The 20,224-nt window shown below is 40.5% G+C and overlaps 1 long non-coding RNA gene across 2 annotated transcripts in view; it reads left to right on the top strand.

Annotated features, from left to right (window-relative positions):
* The first annotated feature begins 256 nt into the window (after positions 1–256).
* Positions 257–20,224, top strand: part of LOC132672245 (uncharacterized) — a 40,546-nt gene continuing 20,578 nt past the window's right edge. Inside the window, exons 1-4 of one of the 2 annotated variants that reach the window (XR_009607439.3) lie at positions 257–760; positions 5,318–5,398; positions 9,923–10,063; positions 11,911–11,979. This is a non-coding gene — a long non-coding RNA (uncharacterized LOC132672245). Of the gene's footprint in view, positions 782–5,317; positions 5,399–9,922; positions 10,064–11,910; positions 11,980–20,224 lie in introns of both variants that reach the window. The other variant, XR_009607438.3, reaches the window with a different exon arrangement.

The following is a 20,224-nucleotide window of genomic DNA, read 5'->3' as shown; positions in this document are numbered from 1 at the left end:
GGCACCGGTTCCCACGGCCCCGGCGGCGGCGGCGTCCCCGACGCCCCTCTCGGGGCCGGGGAGGGGCGCGGGGTGCGGGGCGCTGTGGGCGGCAGGGGGCAGCAGCGGGAACCCGTTGTTCTCGAGGTGGGGGGTGGGGCGGGAAGCCGCGCCCCCCCCCCCGTTTCCGCGCCCCGCTCCCTCCCCTCCCCCTCTCGCGCCTTCCCTCCCCTCCCCGCGGGGAGGAGGGCGGGGGCGCGGAGCCCTCCCCCGGGACAGGGGGGCGTGCGCGTCCCCTCCGCTCCCCTCCCCCCCGGCCGGGCTCTCCTGGCTCCCCGAGGCGGGAGTTTCCAGGAAGAGCTCAGAGCGCGGCCGCACCACCGAGCGCACGGAGACATCAAGTAGTCCCTCAGAGCGACCTTATTAGAGAATTCTAGCTGCCAGGGGCAGTCAGAGTCGCAACGCCGAAGAGATAGGGGGTGACAGCCGGCCTGAGGGCCTCAGGGAAAGAGGTCCGAGCTCCCACTTTGCATTGCCGGAGAAAGACGTGTGGGGGAGGCGGAACGAGTTCCGGCGGAGGGCTCGGGCGCGCCCGGTGGAGTGAAGCGCCGCGCAGTCGAAGCGCACACGGAGTTGAAGTGGGCGGGAAAACCCGGAACGGACTCTCCCTGACACGCCCAGGACCTCCCGTCCCATTTTTCGTGGGGGAGGGGACGAAAAAAAGCAACGGAGAGAAACGTGTTTCCTTTCCCGGCTACCTAAACCCCCACTGGAGAAAAAGGTGACGACCCGCCACCACGGGGTACGCGCGGCTGGACGCGCAGGTCCCGGCGCGGCGAGGAGGGGCCGCGTGGCTCCTCCTTCTCTAACGTCCGCGCCGTCGGCGCGGGGCGCGCGGTCAGAAACCCAGGCCTGTGCGCTGAAGGAGCTAGGCGCGCGCATGCGCGCGCTAGCGCGCGCTTCCCGCCCCTTTTCCTGAGAGCGTTCGCTTTCACCCCTCCCCCCACGTTCCTCAGCCGCCACCTCAGAGCCTCCCCCGCACCCAACCCTCTCTTTTCGGGGGAGGTGGCCCATCTTGCCTATCCACTGACTAACCCCTTCACCTCGGCTTTGCCCCGCCTCCCCTGAGCTTCGGTACAAACTCCGCAGCGAGCGCTCCGTTTTCACATTCCCGCCTCCGCCCTCTATTTCCCCTCCCAGCCCTGAAGCACTTCCTGCGAACTGCCCTGTTCTCGCTCCTGTGTGCGCGCCGCCTACTTCTTGCCCTAACTGGATGGCTGCTTTCACGTTGGCGGAGCCATGGGTTGTGATCCTGTGATTCTTCCTCTCTCTGAGTGGCGATCGCCTGCTCCCTTTTACAGATGGGGAAGTTAAGGTCCAGAGGTCTGACTGGCTGGATTCTGAACACTCCTCGAGTTTTTTCCCCAAATCAAACCTGAGCTGACCCTGGAAAGATTTTTTTTTTTTTTTTTTACTTGTATTTATTTTTGAGAGACAGAGCACAAGTGAGGGAGGGGCAAAGAGAGAATGAGACACAGAATCCAAAGCAGGCTCCAGGGTCTGAGCTGTCAGCACAGAGCCCGAGGCGGGGCTTGAACCCACGAACTGTGAGATCATGAGCGCAGTGGAAGTCAGACACCCAACCGACTGAGCCACCCAGGCGTCCTGACCCTGGAAAGATTAAACCCTCGATTTCCACCAATTTTAAGCAACCTTGGAAAGCCAGTCCCCCAGTCTTTCTCTTGGGACCCTCAAACCTCTAGGGCAAGCCACAACAGACCGGTTAGCAAAAGCCATAGAAACAATTTACCCCAAATCAACTAGGTAGCGTTTACTAAGTCAGAAGGGCCAAGAGCCAAGTCGGCATCTTAAGACACAGGCTTTTATTTTTTTTATTTTTTTTTCAAAAAAAAAATTTTTTTTAACGTTTATTTATTTTTGAGACAGAGAGAGGCAGAGCATGAACAGGGGAAGGTCAGAGAGAGAGGGAGACACAGAATCGGAAGCAGGCTCCAGGCTCTGAGCCATCAGCACAGAGCCCGACGCGGGGCTCGAACTCACAGACTGTGAGATGGTGACCTGAGCCGAAGTCGGCTCCTTAACCGACTGAGCCACCCAGGCGCCCCAAGACACAGGCTTTTAGAGGTGATGGAGGTTATTTGCTCAATGTAAGGTCGTTTTTTTACCATGATGTGTAATATTTTCTCTTAGATCTTGTAATTCTCTTATTCCTTCCCCCCTTTGAGATTTTTTATTTTTCAGGATTTGAAAACATTTTGATGGAATTGGCCTCCTCGATTAAGAAAAAAGACTTTTTTAGGGGCGTCTGGGGGACTCAGTCGGTTAAGCGTCCAACTCTTCATTTTGGCTTAGGTCATGGATGGTCTCATCGTTCTGGGATCTAGCCCCTTGTAGGGCTCTGTGCTGACAGCATTGAGCCTATTTGGGATTCTTGGAGAGAGACCCTCTCTCTCTGCCTCTCTCAAAAAAATTAACTTAGAAAAAATTTTTAATACCACTTTATTTTATAAAGATAACCTTTCCTTTTTGTTAATGTGGTTGGATATTATTATCCTGAATTCCCCCTCTTCCCAAAGTTACTTCTTCCCTGGGCTTCAGCTCTAAAGTTATCTCAAGTCCATGGGAGACAAGAGATGTCCTAGAGAATTCTTGAAGCACCACTACTGTAAACCTTTTGGTACCACAAACTTTAAAGCTATACCTGGGAACTGAAGGAAACAGGAGACTTGTGTAATTTTATGTATATCTAGAGATTGATTACTTCAGATTTAGGGGCACCCGGGTGGCTCAGTCGTGAAGCGTCCAGATTTGACTCAGGTCATGATCTCGCAGGTCACGAGTTCAGTCCCAGTCAGGTTCTGTGCTGACAGCTCAGAGCCTGGAGCCTGCTTCGGATTCTGTGTCTCCCTCTCTCTCTCCCCTTCCCTTGGCTCACACCTTGTCTCTCTCTCTCAAAAATAAACATTAAAAAAAAATTTTTTTTTTTAATTCAGATTCAAATGTTTTGAGAGTCTCATTCCAAGCATTGTAAATTTGGATCTGTTTTGTTACATTTTGTGTGAAATGACACTTTTATCATGATTTTCCTCTATTGTAAATATTTCTAAATTGTTTATTGGGCTGATGTCTTCTAATCATGATGGTGGTCTTAAGAACCAGTCCAGATTCATTACAAGAGAGTTTTTTGTTAAGTAGAGTAAGAGTGTGGCGTGCTAACACTTTTCTGAACATTGTTCATCAAATGGATGCTTCCTATTTGCTAGGTCTTTCGTGGGATATAAAGTTGAACATGATAAGGCTATTCTTCTATTTTTTATTTTTTAATGTTTATTTTTGAGAGAGAGAAAGAGTGCAAGTGGGAGAGAGACATGGAGAGAGGGGGACAGAGGATCCGAAGTGGGCCCCGTGCTGACAGCAGCGAGCTGGATGCGGGGCTTGAACTCATTGAACCATGAGATCGTGACCTGAGCCACGTCAGACGCTCAACCAACCTGTGCCCTAAGACGGGGCTATTCGTAAAATGCAATCTAGTAGTGGAGATAAAACTACTACAGGCTCAAATCAGTAAAAACTCATTGTTATTTCTTATTATTAAAAAAAAACACACAAGTTACATATGAATTTGTGGTTTCCACAATTCTCTCCCCTTGTTCACGTGCAGTCCTCAGGTTCTGAACGTGTAGATCAAGAAACAGAGCAATGAATAGTTAAGAACGAGCTAAACAGAAAATGAGCAGGAGTGGGTAGTGATTTAATGGGAATGTGAATAATGGCACAGTCCAATATTGAAAAAAAAGACAACAAGGATGTCAGGAAAGAGAAATTTAAGTGTAAGAATGTCCGGGTCTTCGGATTTTAAATGCTGAAGAAAGATGGGAAAGCATTAGGAATTATGTACTATTTAACTTTGCATGAGTGCTCACAAACATAGTTTTTATTTCAGGAAGGATAAATAGCCTTGCATTTAAGCCGTTGCCTACATACATAGATTTGGTGAGGAATTTTAAGGAAGACCAGTGGTAGAGTGGTAACATCTAGGTTGCAGTGGAATTCAAACTTCCTAAAGCAGGAGGAGGGGAGAGTCCTGTGATTACTTTAAACAGACTCCAAACTTACCCACCCACTCCCAAAGAAAATCATTTAAAGTCAAAGAGATTAAATGTAACTTAAATCTTAAAGTACTTTTTGACCAATTTAGAAAGCATTGCATTTGAACTTTAGCACTCGAAGTTGCCCTTCTAAAATGATTTTTCCACTTTTTGCTCCATTCACATACTCTATGTTTCTGCTGGGCTCTTGCTTCTGTAACCAGAGTTCACTGCAACTTCAACCTTGAAGTTACGTCCTGGTCTGCAAACTGATGCTTCTCAGGGGGTTGGTGCTGTAAGATAAGTAACTAGGTTTTCAGCTCAATCTCATTTTCTTTTTCTTTCTTTCTTTCTTTCTTTCTTTCTTTCTTTCTTTCTTTCTTTCTTTCTTTCATGTTTATTTATTTGAGAGAGAGAGAGAGAGAGAGAGAGAGAGAATCCCAAGCAGGCTCCATGCTGTCAGCACAGAGCCCGATATGGGGCTCAAAATCACAAACTGTGAGATCCTGACCTGAGCCAAAATCAGATGCTTAACCACCTGAACCACCCAGACACCCCTATTTTTTTTAAAGAATTTTATTTTATTTTTTCAATGTTTATTTATTTTGAAAGAGGGAGGGAGAGATGTGGGGGTGGGGGGAGGAGCAGAGAGAGAGAATCCCAAGCAGGCTCCATGCTCAGTGCAGGGCCCAATGCAGGGCTTGATCCCACTAACCATGAGATCATGACCTGAGCTGAAACTGAGTCGGACGCTTAGTTGACTGAGCCACCCAGGCACCCCAATCTCATTTTGTTTCTAACTTTTAAAATCAAAAGTTAAATTGTGAGGACCTCAGGAACATAGTCTTTCTTAGGTGAAATGAAAACATTACATGTGAGAATGCACTACTTTTTATTAAATCTGGGGATCATTTTCAGAATTCTTATATGTGACTGTATTGTTACTTATAACCTGCAACAGTGGCCCATAGACAGTAGAGTCAAGCTGCTGTGGTTTATTATCACTAATCTGGGACAACAGTGGCGCTATCTGATTTCTTAAGGGAAAGTCACATTGTAGACTAAAACCTATAGAAAAATTGACACAAGTCATCAGCTCTTTCCTAATGGAATTTAGGCCTTGTTTTCCCCTTTATTGTCCACCTCTGTGTCATTTAGCATAAACATATCTTTATTGTTGGTCCTCCATGAAAGCTGGAATTCATAAGGGTTCTGTTTCTTCATTTTAGAAGCCACAGTACATTCACCAAGCCTTCTAAAGATGACTTTTCTGGCTGCTGCTACTGACTCCATTCTTTGCGGGATCCTGGGTATGTCATTCCTCTTATTTGGGCTTCCGTTTCTCTACCTTGGGTCTTGCTGGACCCACAACCAGCTCAAGGCCATTCTTCAGGGGGCCACTTTTTTTGCCTTAGTGCTGCAGGGCCCTGGACTCTTAAAGCAATTTATTCTTTTATTCAAATCAGTGTCTTCAAGTCGTATCTAGTTTTTCTATATTTGTGTGATAACTTTTATGTTGGAGGACTGAAACTTTGGGCTTGAATAACAATGTGATGTTAAGGTAGGGCCTTCGGGAGGCTGGGATTACCAAGAGACTATATCAGGGGTTCTAAACCGGGCATCCAGGATAAAATTCACGAGCATGGATGGGGAGAAAATTACATCTTTGTTTTCACTAATATTGAAATTTAGCACTTCCTTTTAGTATGAGTGTTAGTAACAAAATCATAGCAGTATTAGCAGTTCTGTACTTGGGAATGTCACTGATAGAAATCACAGATAATTTCCTACCACATTGCAGTTGCTGCAGACCTGTTGATAAGAGTTTGCACTCTTTTTTAAATTTAATGTTCTTATTTTTATTTTTGAGAGAGAGAGAGACAGAGTACGAGCGGGGGAGGAGCAGAGAGAGAGGGAGACACAGAATCCGAAACAGGCTCCAGGCTCCGAACTGTCAGCACAGAGCCCGACGCGGGGCTCAAACTAACAAACTGAGAGATCATGACCTGAGCCAGTCGGATGCTTAACCGACTGAGCCACCCAGGCACCCCTGAAGTCTTTACTACTAGATCTTGTTATTTATTCTGTTAATAATGAAGCACATTGTATCATAAATTTTTAATATTTTGATCACTATTTCAGTATGTTGCATTTGGAAACCTATGTAATGTCGTCTGTAATTATTTAATGAGTTTAAAAACATCATTCTGACGAGAGGTCTGTAGGCTTCTCCACATTGACAAAGGAGTCCATGGTACAAAGAATGATTAAGAACCCTTGCTTTGGGACACCTGGGTGGCACAGTTAGTTAAATGTCTGACTCTTGAGCTTGGCTCAGGTCATGATCTCACAGTTTGTGAATTTGAGCCCCACATCGGGCTCTGCACTGACAGCATGGAGCCTGCTTGGGATTCTGTCTCTCCCTCCCTCTGCCCCTCCTCAACTTGTGTCCTCTCTCTCTCAAAATAAATAAACTTAAAAAAAAAAAAAAAAGAACCCTGCTTTAATCAAAATAATTACTATTAGTAACGGGTTATAAACCATTGAATGAGATAAGAGCCTATGAGTCCACACTGATATAAAGAAGTAAATAAATCATTATATAAATGTAGGAAAAGTGAAAGCATTTCCTATCAGAGGATGACAACTAGTAAATATAGATGAAATGGTGGAGTGAGAAACTCACTCATGGATGCTGAAACTGGCAAAATGGGTGAAAGTTTGATGAGGAGCAGGATATTTGCATGGTGAAGTATCTCTCCATAAACGACTTTAATAATTATAAAGGGGAAATAGTGGAGGATCCTCGTTAATACCACCTTCACCAAGTCATCAAGCCTACGTCATCTCTTTTTTTTTTTTTTAATTTTTTTTTTTTCAACGTTTTTTATTTATTTTTGGGACAGAGAGAGACAGAGCATGAACGGGGGAGGGGCAGAGAGAGAGGGAGACACAGAGTCGGAAACAGGCTCCAGGCTCCGAGCCATCAGCCCAGAGCCTGACGCGGGGCTCGAACTCACGGACCGCGAGATCGTGACCTGGCTGAAGTCGGACGCTTAACCGACTGCGCCACCCAGGCGCCCCAAGCCTACGTCATCTCTTAATAAGAAGTGCTGAGGACACAACATTGCTTCACTGGTAATCCTGCCAAAAATGTACAAACAGAACCTAATCATGAGGAAATGTCAAACAAACCCAAATTGAGAGCCATTTTACAAAATAACTGGCCTGTACCCTTCAAAAAATGTCAAGGTCAGGAGGGGTGCCTGGGTGGCTCAGTCGGTTAAGCGGCCGACTTCGGCTCAGGTCATGATCTCGCGGTCCGTGGGTTCGAGCGCTGCGTCGGGCTGTGTGCTAACAGCACAGAGCCTGGAGCCTGTTTCAGATTCTGTGTCTCCCTCTCTCTGACCCTCCCCTGTTCATGCTCTGTCTCTCCCTGTCTCAAAAATAAATAAAATGTTAAAAAAAATTTAAAGGGGCGCCTGGGTGGCGCAGTCGGTTAAGCGTCCGACTTCAGCCAGGTCACGATCTCGCGGTCCGTGAGTTCGAGCCCCGCGTCAGGCTCTGGGCTGATGGCTCGGAGCCTGGAGCCTGTTTCCGATTCTGTGTTTCCCTCTCTCTCTGCCCCTCCCCCGTTCATGCTCTGTCTCTCTCTGTCCCAAAAATAAATAAAAAACGTTGAAAAAAAAATTTAAAAAAAAATTAAAAAAAAAAATGTCAAGGTCAGGAAACAACAGAAAGGCTGAGAAAGGCTGAGGAACTGGTCCAGATTAAAAGAGGCAAAAGAGACATGAAAACTGAATGTAGTGTGTGACCTTAGATTTGATCCTGGACTAGGAAAAAAAAAAAAAAAAAAGCCCTAAAAAATGCTTTTAGTACAAATGGCAACATTTAACATGGATCGTGAATTAGATAATAGTATTGTATCAATGTTAAATGTCCCAATTTTTATATCTATACTGTGGCTGCATAGAGAATGACCTTGTTCTTAGTAAATAACACACGGAAGTATTTAGGAGTAAAAGAGTGTGATATCTAAGTCTCAAATGGTTCAGAAAAAATGCATATATTTATAAGTCTATATATATAAAGGTAGAATAGTAAGGCATATGGAGCAGAGGTAATAAAATTTGATTTGGATAAAAAACTTAAGAGGAGTTCCTTCTACTATTCTTTTTTTTTTTTTTTTATGTTTTATTTATTCTTAGAGAGAGAGACAGAGCATGAGCATAGGAGCAGCAGAGCGGAGGAGGAGCAGAGCAAGAGAGGGACACAGAATTGGAAGCAGGCTCCAGGCTCCGAGGGAGCTTCCAGCCCAGAGCCCGCCACGGGGCTCAAACTCACAAGCCGTGAGATCATGACCTGAGCCGAAGTCGGCCGCTCAACTGACTGAGCCACCCAGGTGCCCCATACTATTCTTTTGTTGTTGTTGTTGTTGTTGTTAAGTTTTTATTTAAATTCCAGTTAATTAACATACAGTGTAATATTAGTTTCAGGTGCACAATATAGTGATTCAACACTTTCATACAACACCCAGTGTTCATCATAACAAGTGCATCCTTAATCCCCAGCACCTACTTCACCCATCCCCCCACACCCACCTCCCTACTGTGTGTTCTCTGTAGTTAAGATTCCTTCTACTATTCTTGAAATGTTCTGTCAGTTTGAAATTATATTGTTTTAGATCATTTGTTACACCCCCTCACTTTGAGGAGGTGAAAATTCATATTTTGGAAGGTGAAGACTCGCTCAAGATCGCAACAAGTTAGTGACAAGAGTTAGGGCCCAAACTCAGATCTCCAGATGTCAGTCCTCTTTTTACAACACTAACTGATCCTTTGGTGTTTGTGTTTGGATGGCAAAAATTGAGCCACCCCTTTTTACTTCTCTTTTTAGTTTCTTGGTTCCTTAGAGCTAGTTCCTTCTGCTAGAGAACCACAGTAACATAACTAAATGCTTCTTTCAGTTCCTTCATGATTAGGCAAGGATCAATTTGAAGTTTTCGAGCTTATGGTTGGGATACCCCTTTCTCTTGTAGGTTCAGCATCTTTCTTTACTGCCAACCTTTTCTGTACATAATTGGTTTCTTTTATATGGTATTACTTGTAACCCTTCTCCCATAGAGTAATGGTTTATTATATCGTTTAAACTTTTTTCCATAGGTCACGCCATCTCAAGGTCTTTTTATGTACTCTCAAGAAAATTGTATATTTTCTGGGACGCCTGGCTGGCTTAGTCAGTGGAGCATGTAATTCTTGATCTTGGAGTTGTGGGTTTGAGTCCCACACTGGGTGTAGAGGTTACTTAAAAATAAAAAATAATAAACAAATAAATAAACAAACAAATAAATAAAATGTTAAAAAAATAAAATTGTATGGGGGCACCTGGGTGGCTCAGTCAGTTAAGCATCCAACTTAGGCTCAGTCATGATCTCACAGGTTGTGGGTTCAAGCCCCACGTTGGGCTCTGTGCTGACAGCTCAGAACCTGGAGCCTGCTTCAGATTCTGTGTCTCCTCTCTCTGCCCCTCCCGATGGGTCTCTCTCTCTCAAAAATGAATACAAACATTACATTTTTTAAATAAAAAAATAAAAAATAAAATAAAATTGTATGTTTTCATTTCTGTGATTCTATGATTCCATTTTCTTGATGGAAAATTAAGGCATAATATGCTGGGAGAAAGAGAGGATATAGCATCTCAGAATTATAGTCTTAAGGAGAGTAATCTAACCACAGTAGTTGGTGTGGGTCATTTAATAGTTCTACTAGTTACTGACTAATATCAGCTTTATAAAGAAATTAAGGGCTCAAATATGTTGTTTTCTATTTACATAGAAATCAGCTAATTATCATCGGTATGAAGACTCCTTGTCTCCAAATGGGATAATGGAAAATAATTAACTTGAACCATATGAAATTGCTAGTTTTGTCACAACTGAATATCAATAGTTTTATATATGGCTCAACCTAATAGCAGTAAGTACATTATTAGATTTATTTTAGGTTATTAAATTGGGTTATTTTCTCTTCTCTTAGAGTGTTGGTAGAAAAATGGAGACCGTTCATGTGGGATCTGTTCTTGACTCTTCAACTTCTCTCAGTTTCTTTTCCTACTTTGGCTGTTCCTGTCTTCACTCCCTCTGTGAGAGGCTTGCTAGGCTTCAGATTCCTCCAAATTTCCATCTTGGCTTCTATTACCTTCCACCACTTGGGAGCCTTCCATTGATTCTTAGAAAGTTAAAGATGGAATATCAGAGGCAGTTTGTTCAATTTCCTTATACCCCAGATGAGGAAACAGAAGCTAGCATTATAACGCTGGTATCTGAGAGGTGGGGCAAGAATGCAATAGCCTGAACTCCCAGGACCCCGTTCTTTCTATCTCAGCACCCATGTTCTTATCTGGATCTTATATTTCCTACAGTGTAATTGTATGGACTTGGGTCTCTGTCAGTCTCTCTCTCTTTCCTATCCTTATCTTTTACTTAGCTCTCAATTCTCAATCACCTGGATCTTCCTTATTTCCTCAGTTTTGCCTTTCTACCATTCCAGAGCAGACTTAGCTTATGCATTCTGTCATTTTTGCCATGGCGAAAGGTGAAGAAATAGTTGTATTCCGTGATTTTTACTTCCTGGGGTGATACAATGGGGGAGTGGCTGAGATCATTTTATTTTAAGATAATGAAAGCTACCCTTGTATATTTGTGTATCTTCAGTGCATTATCTTATACTTACACAGTATTTTGAAAATAATTTAAGAAAAAATAGTGGTTGATAATATCTGCCTCCACCATAAGAAATTCCATAGTCCAATGGAAACAATTGACAAGAATTAGAATATTATTAGTTAATGAATGAGCGATCTTCTGTTAAGCCCCCAAAAGTAGAGTCTTGAATTGTATTCGACTTGCTGAAAAAATACCATTATCTATATTCCTAAAATATGAATTGTTTATTCGAAAAGACCTTTGGTAATCAGGTTCACAGGAACAGAGTAAAGTATCAAGAAAAAGAATTAGCAAGAAGGAAGTGAAAGACGAGGGTAGTGAACAAGTCTTTGGGTCCTAATAATAATGTAGATTTTTTTTTTTAATTTCCTTAAGTAATCTCCAAGACCAACGTGGGGTTCAAACTCATTACCCCGAGATCAAGAGTCACATGCTCTACCAACTGAGCAGCCAGGCTCCCTAATGTAGCAATTCTTAAAGGGAAGAGGAATGGCAATAATAATTTCTCATAACTTATGTATTTTTAAGATAGTTCTGTTAGCGATTCAGCCCCTAGTTAACAAAACCTGGAAGAAAATGTTTGGTGTATGGATCTGGTACCTTGAGGAGTATCTCAGATTTTTTTTCTCCTTTAAAGACTTAGCTGTTGATAAGAAGTTCCCTGTAAACACCTTATTTTGTCAGCATTTGCATCTTTGCAGCCCAGGAATTTGGTTTTATGTGCTTTACCTGCTTCAGGATAAATTGACCTTCTATTGGTAGGTGTGTGGTATGCAAAATGCTACTTCAGCGGGGACTTTTGGGTAAGCACTGACTGATGGATGTAAGAAGTCAATGGAGACTTTGTCCTAAGGCCAGTGTTTGTATTTTCTTCCTTCTGCCATGTAGCTTTTCAGAGAAATAGTCTTTGGGTTTTTTTTATTAGTTAATCTCCCACTGCCATCCCCCAACCCACCCCCATCTTCACGTCCCCACCATCTTTTTATGTGTAAACTAAGCCTTTGTTGAAAGCAATTTATGGCAAAGTTATACAATTTTCTTCGGAAAATAAAAAATGGATATGTATGTGAGTATCTCTGGTCTCTTTTCCTTTTCAAGCTTTAATCACCCTGTTATTCATAGACCTGATTTGGAAAAATGAAGAAAAGAAAGGACTATTCATTTGAGGTAAATGGTGTTAACCATGAATAATTGTAAATGGGCTTTTAGAGACTTAATGATTCTGTCTTAATAAGGTAACAACCCTTAATTCCCTAAGTTTATAACCTACGAACTTGCAGAGTTTTCTCCAACTATCAGTTGTTCCTGTTAGACAGCCAGAGCTGAAAAGATGTAGTATGTATCTCAGGGTTCATTCACAATTATAAAGTGAAACTGAAATGTGACAAACAGATTACTAGATGCCTTATCAAATACAGAGAAATCAGTCGCTCATTACTCATGCCTCTCTTCTACAAGTATTTCCTACAAATACAGTGGGCAATACATTTAAAATGTTTTCACTTTAGCTTATTTTACTAATAGCTATTATCTTTTTATTTGTTGAATTTGCTCCAGGACTCCAGAAAAAAAAAAGCCTTCCTGATAAACTTTAAAGAATGACACTGCTGATGACTACCCTTTCAGATTTCTTCTTGACTGAAGGGTTTAATTGATGAACTTGTCTTAGTCAAGAAACTACCTAGATCCATTCTGCTTGTTCAGGATTCACCAATCTCTTAAAATTTGTTTCAAATGCCTTCATCTTCATGAAAATTTTCTAATAAGATGGCCAAGATGATCTTTTCTTCTCTTTTAGCCATCCACTGACACATTATACATACCAGTGTTTACCAAGCCAGCTGGATTCTTTGAGATATTACTAGGTGTTCAGAGTGAAATAAATTTAGTAAACATGGTATATTATTTCCCTCTCTTGAATATATGTATAATTTATATTATGCATATATTATGAATGAATATTAAAGTCTCTGAGAAGATCTGCAATAAAAGAAATCTGCCTAATTTTGTTTAGTCCATTGTACTTAGTAAATACTTTCTAAATTGCAAGTTGTAACTCAAATGTCACTTTCTGCAGGAAGACTTTCATGACTCCCTCAGGCAGTATCCAATGTGTCTACCACTGAATTCACATAGCTTAGACTTACACTATAAAGTGCTATAAAAATTTAGTTTCTGTTAATATTATGATATAATCTTTTGATTGTAAGCAACAGACAACTCAACTCAAACTGGCTTAAACAATTAAGGGATGGGCACCTAGGTACCTCAGTTGGTTAAGCTCGGCTTAGTTTTGGCTCATGTCACAATCTCACAGATTTGTGAGATTGCACCCCACGTCAGGCTCTATGCTAACAGCACAGCATGGAGACTGCTTGGGATTTTCTCTCTCTCTCTCTCTCTGTCTCTCTCTGACCCTCCCCCACTCATCATGCTTTCTCTCTCTCTCTCAAAATAAATAAACATTAAAATAAATTAAGAGAATTTGTTAATTGTCACCTGAAACTTGGTCCTCAGTATTGAGGCTCAGTGATATTACCAAAGACCTGATTTCATTTACAAAATCTTTGATTTTCTAAATTTTGCTCGGTATGGGTCAATATGCTCAATCTCAATATGACTGTAGCAGTTTCTAAGAGAGCTGTATGTGCTTCCCTCATCTCTAGTAGTAAAAGAACATCTCTCAAGGCAGCTACTTCAGAATAGCAAGGAAGCATCTTTCTCAGAAGCCCCAGCAAAGATCTTTTCATATCTCATCGGTTTGAATTATTGTCACTTGCCTGTCACTGAACTAATCAATGTCCATGGAGATAGGATGTGCTGGACTTAAGCCAATAAGGGCTACCCTGGATTTGAGTGTGAAGTCAGCTTCTTTAGAAGCTTCCTTATGTTATTACACATAAGAGAATACGGATACTGTACTAATAGGAAGGAGGAACTGAAGTTGGGAAGCCAAAACCAATAAAAATCCACTGCATGATGCTTACCACTATCCATTACTTCTGTATCAATACATTGATGCATTAATCCAAACATAATTAGTACATTGATTAATCATTCTGTAGTAGTTAACTTTCTTCAAACAAAAACTTGTACACAAATGTCCATAGCAGCAATATTTATAATAGCCTGAAAGTGGAAACAATCCAGGTGTCTGTCAGCTGATGAATGGATAAACAAAATGTGGTATAATCATACAATGGAATGTTGCTTAGAAATAAAAAAGAATGAAGTACTGAAACTTGTTAGAACATGGATGAAACTCGAAAATGTTATGTTAAATGTAAGAAGCCAGTCTAAAAAGGCTATATATTGTATGATTCCACTTATATGAAATGTACAGAATAGGAAAATTCATAGAGACAGAGTAGATTAGTGGCCACCACAGGCTCTAGGAGGAGGTGGAAATGGGATGTGGTTGCTAGTAGATACAAGGTTTTCTTTGGGGGTGATGAAAATGTTCTGGAATCACATAGTGGTGATGCTTGCACAACTTTGTGAATGTACTTAAAACCATTGATGAATTGTACACTTTTATTTTTTCAAGATTTTATATTTTTAAGTGATCTCTACACCCAACATGGGGCTCGAGCTTACAAGCCCAAGATCAAGAGTTGTATGCTCCACTGACTGAGCCAGCCAGGCAACCCTGTACCCTTTAAATTTAAATGATAAATGTTATGGTATGTGAATTATGTTAATTAAGAAAAAAATATATATATATATACCCTGAAGTTAGGAGCTCATTTTCACCTTTTATTTTCAACCCCCCCACCCCCACCCCATAGTAACCCCAGTGTCTTCCACATCATAGCAGTTGCTCCAAAAATATTTGAATGAATGAGTGGAAAATTAAATTGAAATAATTATTATATTTTTATCATTAGGATCCAGAAAGACATTTACTTAGTTCTTTCTTTAAATTAGCAACACATATGAATGCAGATCAACATCTTTGCAACTAAAATATCTAAATTACATTTGAAGATTATTCTTCACTTCCATTGATTTGTTCTGTTATTGTCACTTGTACAGATGGCATTTCATCATGTATCATTACAGAATTGAGCCAGTCCATGTTTTCCACATTTCCACAGTATTTATTTTTCTGAATTATAAAAATTGCTTTCACTTAATTTTCAACTTTGAGAGCAAAGAGTTTAACTGGGGTTCTGAATTTGTTTTGTCTAATTACTGCTTATAGTATTTGTATTATCTAAAAAAATTTTTAGGGGGGCTCCTAGGTGGCTCAGTCCGTTGGGTGACCCACTTTGGCTCAGGTCATGATCTCATGGCTCGTGAGTTCGAGCTCCGCATTGGGCTCTGTGCCGACAGCTCAGAGCCTGGAGCCTGCTTCGGATTCTGTGTCTCACTCTCTCTCTGCCCCTCCCCTGCTCATGCTCTGTCTCTCTCTGTCTCAAAAATAAATAAAAACATTAAAAAAAATTTTTTTTTAAGTATTGGTGGGGCGCCTGGGTGGCTCAGTCAGTTAAGCAACAGACTCTGCTCAGGTGATGATATCCAATCTGTGAGTTCGAACCCCACGTCAGGCTCTGTGCTGACAGCTTGGAGCCTGGAGCCTTCTTCAGATTCTGTGTCTCCCCCTCTCTCTCTGTACATCCCCTGTCTCTCTCTCTCAAAAATAAAAAATAAAAAATGCTGGAACCCAGAGGCAGTGGGGTTGGTGCCAATAGTTGGGGTTTCACATCCTGATGCCATCAATAGTTACCTCTTTAAAAAAAGTATTAGTTTACTCATTCTTTTCTTTAGCCCTCCCCTCAACTTAAATAATTTTTTTCTTCTGCATACAAAAATGCAAATATTGGGTGGGAGCACCTGAGATTCTTGAACATCACAGGCTGAAAATTCCCAAGCAAGCCTTGGGAAATGATATTAAGTCCACTTAGGCTGTCACCAATGATTCTGGGAACTTGAGGCTACAACTGAAAAGGCAGCCTTTCAACAGACCAAAGAAATGGCTCAAATTATCAGTACCTATGGAATAGCAGAAGTTTCTTATTGTTAATGAATGAGCATATTTTATGAAAAAAAACTAGCAAATCCACTTTGTAAGTCATTCTTTGGGTAAAACTCTATTATATTTATTTTGCTTCTGTAGTTTTGGGCTACTGATTCTTTTCTAAAGAGTCCAACTTCAGCTCAGGTCGTGATCTCACAGTTTGTGGGCTTGAGCCCTACATCAGGCTCTGAGCTGATAGTGCAGAGCCTGCTTGAGAGTCTCTCTCTCTCCCTCACTCTCTGACGTTCCCCCACTTTTTTTCTCTCTCTCTCTCAAAAATAAGTAAACATAAACATGAAAAAAAGACAGTGGATATCTTCACATTCGAGTTGAAACAACTACTTAATGGTATTTTTTTCTTGTATGCTTCCAGTTTTGTATAACTGGTCACACCTCAACTCTCTTTTTGTTGTTTCTATTGCTTGTAGCTTCTAAAGCTACTATTGTGTTTCTGTCTGATTTCTTCTAGTCTCTCCTTTTTTGGGAATATGGTTAAACAGATACTTTCTGTTTCCCTTGTGCTGGGGAAGGTGATTACTAATGTGTGGCCTGTCTGCCCTCCTAATCTTTCTCAAAAAGATCTTCAGAAGGTAAGGTATCTCCTTGGTTTTCACAAAGATTTTGCTCCTTCTCCCTTTCAGTGCAACTGTTAGAACTGGTTGATAGGGGTCCCTTATGAATGTTCCGAATTTGTTAGAAGTTGCTATGACTCCTTATTAAACTTGATGTATGCTTTAGGCCTCTGATTTTCAGAAAAGTTACAGAACTGTGGATATAAAGTTGTGTGTTTCTTTTGCTGCGTTTGACCAGTTGTGTGATCAGTGAATGTCCTTTCTATGAAGAAAGAATGAAAATTTAGAAGGAAGAAAAGATAAAAATGGAAGGGGGGGGGGGGGTTGTTTGTGGGAATGGAGAGGGAGGTAGGCAAAGTGTGAAATGGCCATAAAGCCAACTAATGAGTTTGAAGCCTTGTCTTCCAAGCATGAAAACAAAATGAGTCAGAATCTGAGAGTACCAAATCTAGTAAAGCAAAAGAAATTAGGCAATTGCTTCTAAAATGATATCATTATTTACTCTTTCTCAAAACATATCTGTATTATTTATTTTTAGCAGGAGAGGGAAAAAGGTTTTTCTAAGAATTAAGGTCTAGTGAATAACAAACCATGGAAATAAGTTATTTTTTGGAGTTAGAATTTTATAGAATCATTTGTTCTTTACTCCCATTCGTTCATTTACTCAACAAATATTTGTTGAATGTGCCTGGCACAATGTCAGTTCTCATCAGTGAAAAAAAAAATAATTCCTATCCTTTAGGATAGAATAATAGGAATGATATCCTTTAGGATAGAATCATTTCTATGAAAAGATTTATGCACATTACAAAGAGCATATAGAAGAAGTGTCTTTTTGTTTTTTTTTTCTTTGCTTGTTTTTGAGATAAGGTAGTCTTCTTTGAGTTAAGTCTTGAAAATAAAAAAAGAGTTTGCCTAGTGAACAGAGGGGAGCAAATCCTGGCTGCGGAGACAACACATGAAAAAACACAGGAATATGATATAGGAGGGTACATTTAAAGAACAGCAAGTAATTTGGTATATTAAAGATGCCAATCATTTATTCCATGCCCATATCCCCTTGTTAGGAACCTGCCCTTCTCAAAGCAATTGAATGTTCTGTATACTAAATGACCTTAGAACCCTGGCCACAAGAGTAGGAATAGGCCCTTGACTGGAGCTAATGAGATTTTCTCTTGCAGAAATAAAGTAAACTGAATGGACTTCCATTGTTACTGATGATAGACTATGTAATTCAGGTGAACCCTCTTACTGAAGACAGCTAACCCAGCTGGACGCACATAAAAAGCATCCTCCAGAAGCATCTAATAACTAACTAACAAGATAGTGAGGAATTACTGGGCCAACATTTTGGATAGATAAGAAATTTGGAGTGATGAGCCTGACACTCATGCTGCTTTTGTCTGGTAGCATTTACTACATTTACTAGTTCAGGAGGCATACTGTCAATCTAAGCTGCACTTTTGGCAGCCTTGGGAGCTGATGGGGACAAAAGTTGGAGTCCAGGGTCCATAAAGGGTTGTAACCCTGACATTTTACCCTCTGCTTTGGCTAGGAGTTTAAAATGCTGCACTGTAGGGGCACTTGGGTGACTCAGTCAGTTAAGCGTCCTACTTTGACTCAGGTCATGATCTTACAGTTCTGGGTTCAAGCCCCACATTGGGCTCTGTGCTGACAGCTCAGAGCCTGGAGCCTGCTTTGAATTCTGTGTCTCCTCTCTCTGCCTCTCTGCCTCTTGCACTCTGTTTCTCTCTCTCTCTCTCAAAAATAAATGAACATTAAAATAAATAAATAAATAAATAAATAAATAAATAAATAAATAAATAAAATAAAATGAAATGCCACATTGTAGGTGTAAGGGAACACCAGAAGGAAACTAATCCTCATATTGCAGGCTGACTTCATATCATTTAAGTGGCCCCGAAAAATCTCAGGGCCTGAACTTATATTAAGTTGGCCCTAATTGCTAGTAGCAAGAGTAAATAAAAATCCTCTTTAAAGAAAAATATAATCATCCTCAGCATCAAATTATTTAAAAAAATTTTTTTTTCAAATAGAGTGTCCAGCACAGAGATAACCAGGCAAACAAGGAGATAAGACACCATGAATAAGGAGGAGAAATAACAAATAATAGAAACAGACCCACAGGGATTGATTCTGTATGTTGCAATCTTTAGACACAGACTATAAAACAACTCTCTGAACTATGTTCAAGGAGATAAAAAAACCAAACTTGAAAAACTTGGCAGACAAGTAGAAACTATAAAAAGTGGCATAAAAAAATAGCAGATTTGTAAATGAGCAAAATGGTAACTCAAGACTAAGATGATGGTGAACACTGAGATTTGTAAGATCAGAGAGACTCCTACCCAGTGATCTAGTTGGTCCATTTGCAAGTCCAGGAAGAAATACAGAGGAAAACAGAAGTGAGAAAACATGTGACTGCAAGGAGAGAAAGATGCAGAGAGAATAGCTACCTGACTTTTTCAGTTCAGCCTCTTCCCACTACGAATGATACCACAATAAATATCTTTGTACACATATACTTATGCACTAGTTTTTTATTTCTATAAAAAAGATCCTATGTGTTGCATTAAAAGAATATCTTAAATTTTGACACCTCTACATTACTTTCCAAAAAGGTCATAGTGATTCTCATTTCCCCCAGCATTGTGTAAGAATCCTCATCTCTTCACATCCTTTTCAATACTGAATGTTATCAATGTTTTGATATACTGCCAATCTGAAGAGTTAAAAATGGTATCTTTAAAAGTCTACTTTGCATAAAAACAGGCATGACCAATGGAATAGAAAATAGAATCCAGAAATAAACCCTTGCATATATGGTCAAATGATTTTTAACAAGGTTGTCAAGACCACTCAATGGGGAAAGGACAGTCTTTTCAACAACAGGTAGTGGGAAAACTGGACATCCACAAGCAAAAGACTCTTACCTTACACCATATACAGAAATTATCTAAAAATGGATCAAAGACATAAATGTAACTACTAAAACTATAAAACTCTTAGAAGAAAAAACAAAGGAAAGTCTCCATGTCATTGGATTTGGCAATGATTTCTTGGATATGACACCAAAAATACAGGCAACAAAAGAAAAAATAATGATAAGTTGAACATCAAAATTAAAAGCTTTTGTGTATCAAAAGATACTATCAGCAGAGTAAAAGGCAACCCATAGAGTGGGACAAGATATTTGCAAATCATATACCTGATAAGGGATTAATATCTAGAGTACATAAAGAATTCCTACAAGTCAACCAAGAACCAAACAACCCAATTAAAAAAATGGGCAAAGGACTAGAATAGTCTTTTTCCAAAAAAGATATACAAATGGCCAACGAGAACATGAATGATGCTCAACATAATTATTCATTAGGAAGATGCAAATAAAAACTCCAGTGAGATATCACTTCACATCTCCTAGGATGGCTATAATATAAAAGATAATAACAGTTCTTGGTAAGAATATGGAGAAATTGGAACCCTTATATATTGCTGGTGGGAATGTAAAATGATGCCATGTTTTAGAAAATAGTTTAATGGTTCCTTGAAAAACTAAATATAGAATTATGACTTCAGGAGCTTAGAGAAGAGAAATGGAACCGAATTATAAATTAGGTGGTCAATGGCAGTACTTAAAGCTATGTGACTAAATGGGATCACCTAGGGCAAAGTATGGATAGAGCAGAAAAGAGCCAAAGGCAGAGTCAATCTTCAAAAGTCAGAGGAAGAGGAGGATCCAACAAGATGATTGAAGTGTGACTAAGGAGGCAAGAAGAAAACTAGGAGAATGAAGTAT

Source organism: Panthera onca, chromosome C1, assembly GCF_046562875.1.
Source record: "Panthera onca isolate mPanOnc1 chromosome C1, mPanOnc1 haplotype 2, whole genome shotgun sequence".
NCBI lineage: Eukaryota > Metazoa > Chordata > Mammalia > Carnivora > Felidae > Panthera > Panthera onca.
The sequence above is the reverse complement of the archived record's forward strand: the minus strand, read 5'-3'. Positions and strand labels throughout refer to the sequence as shown.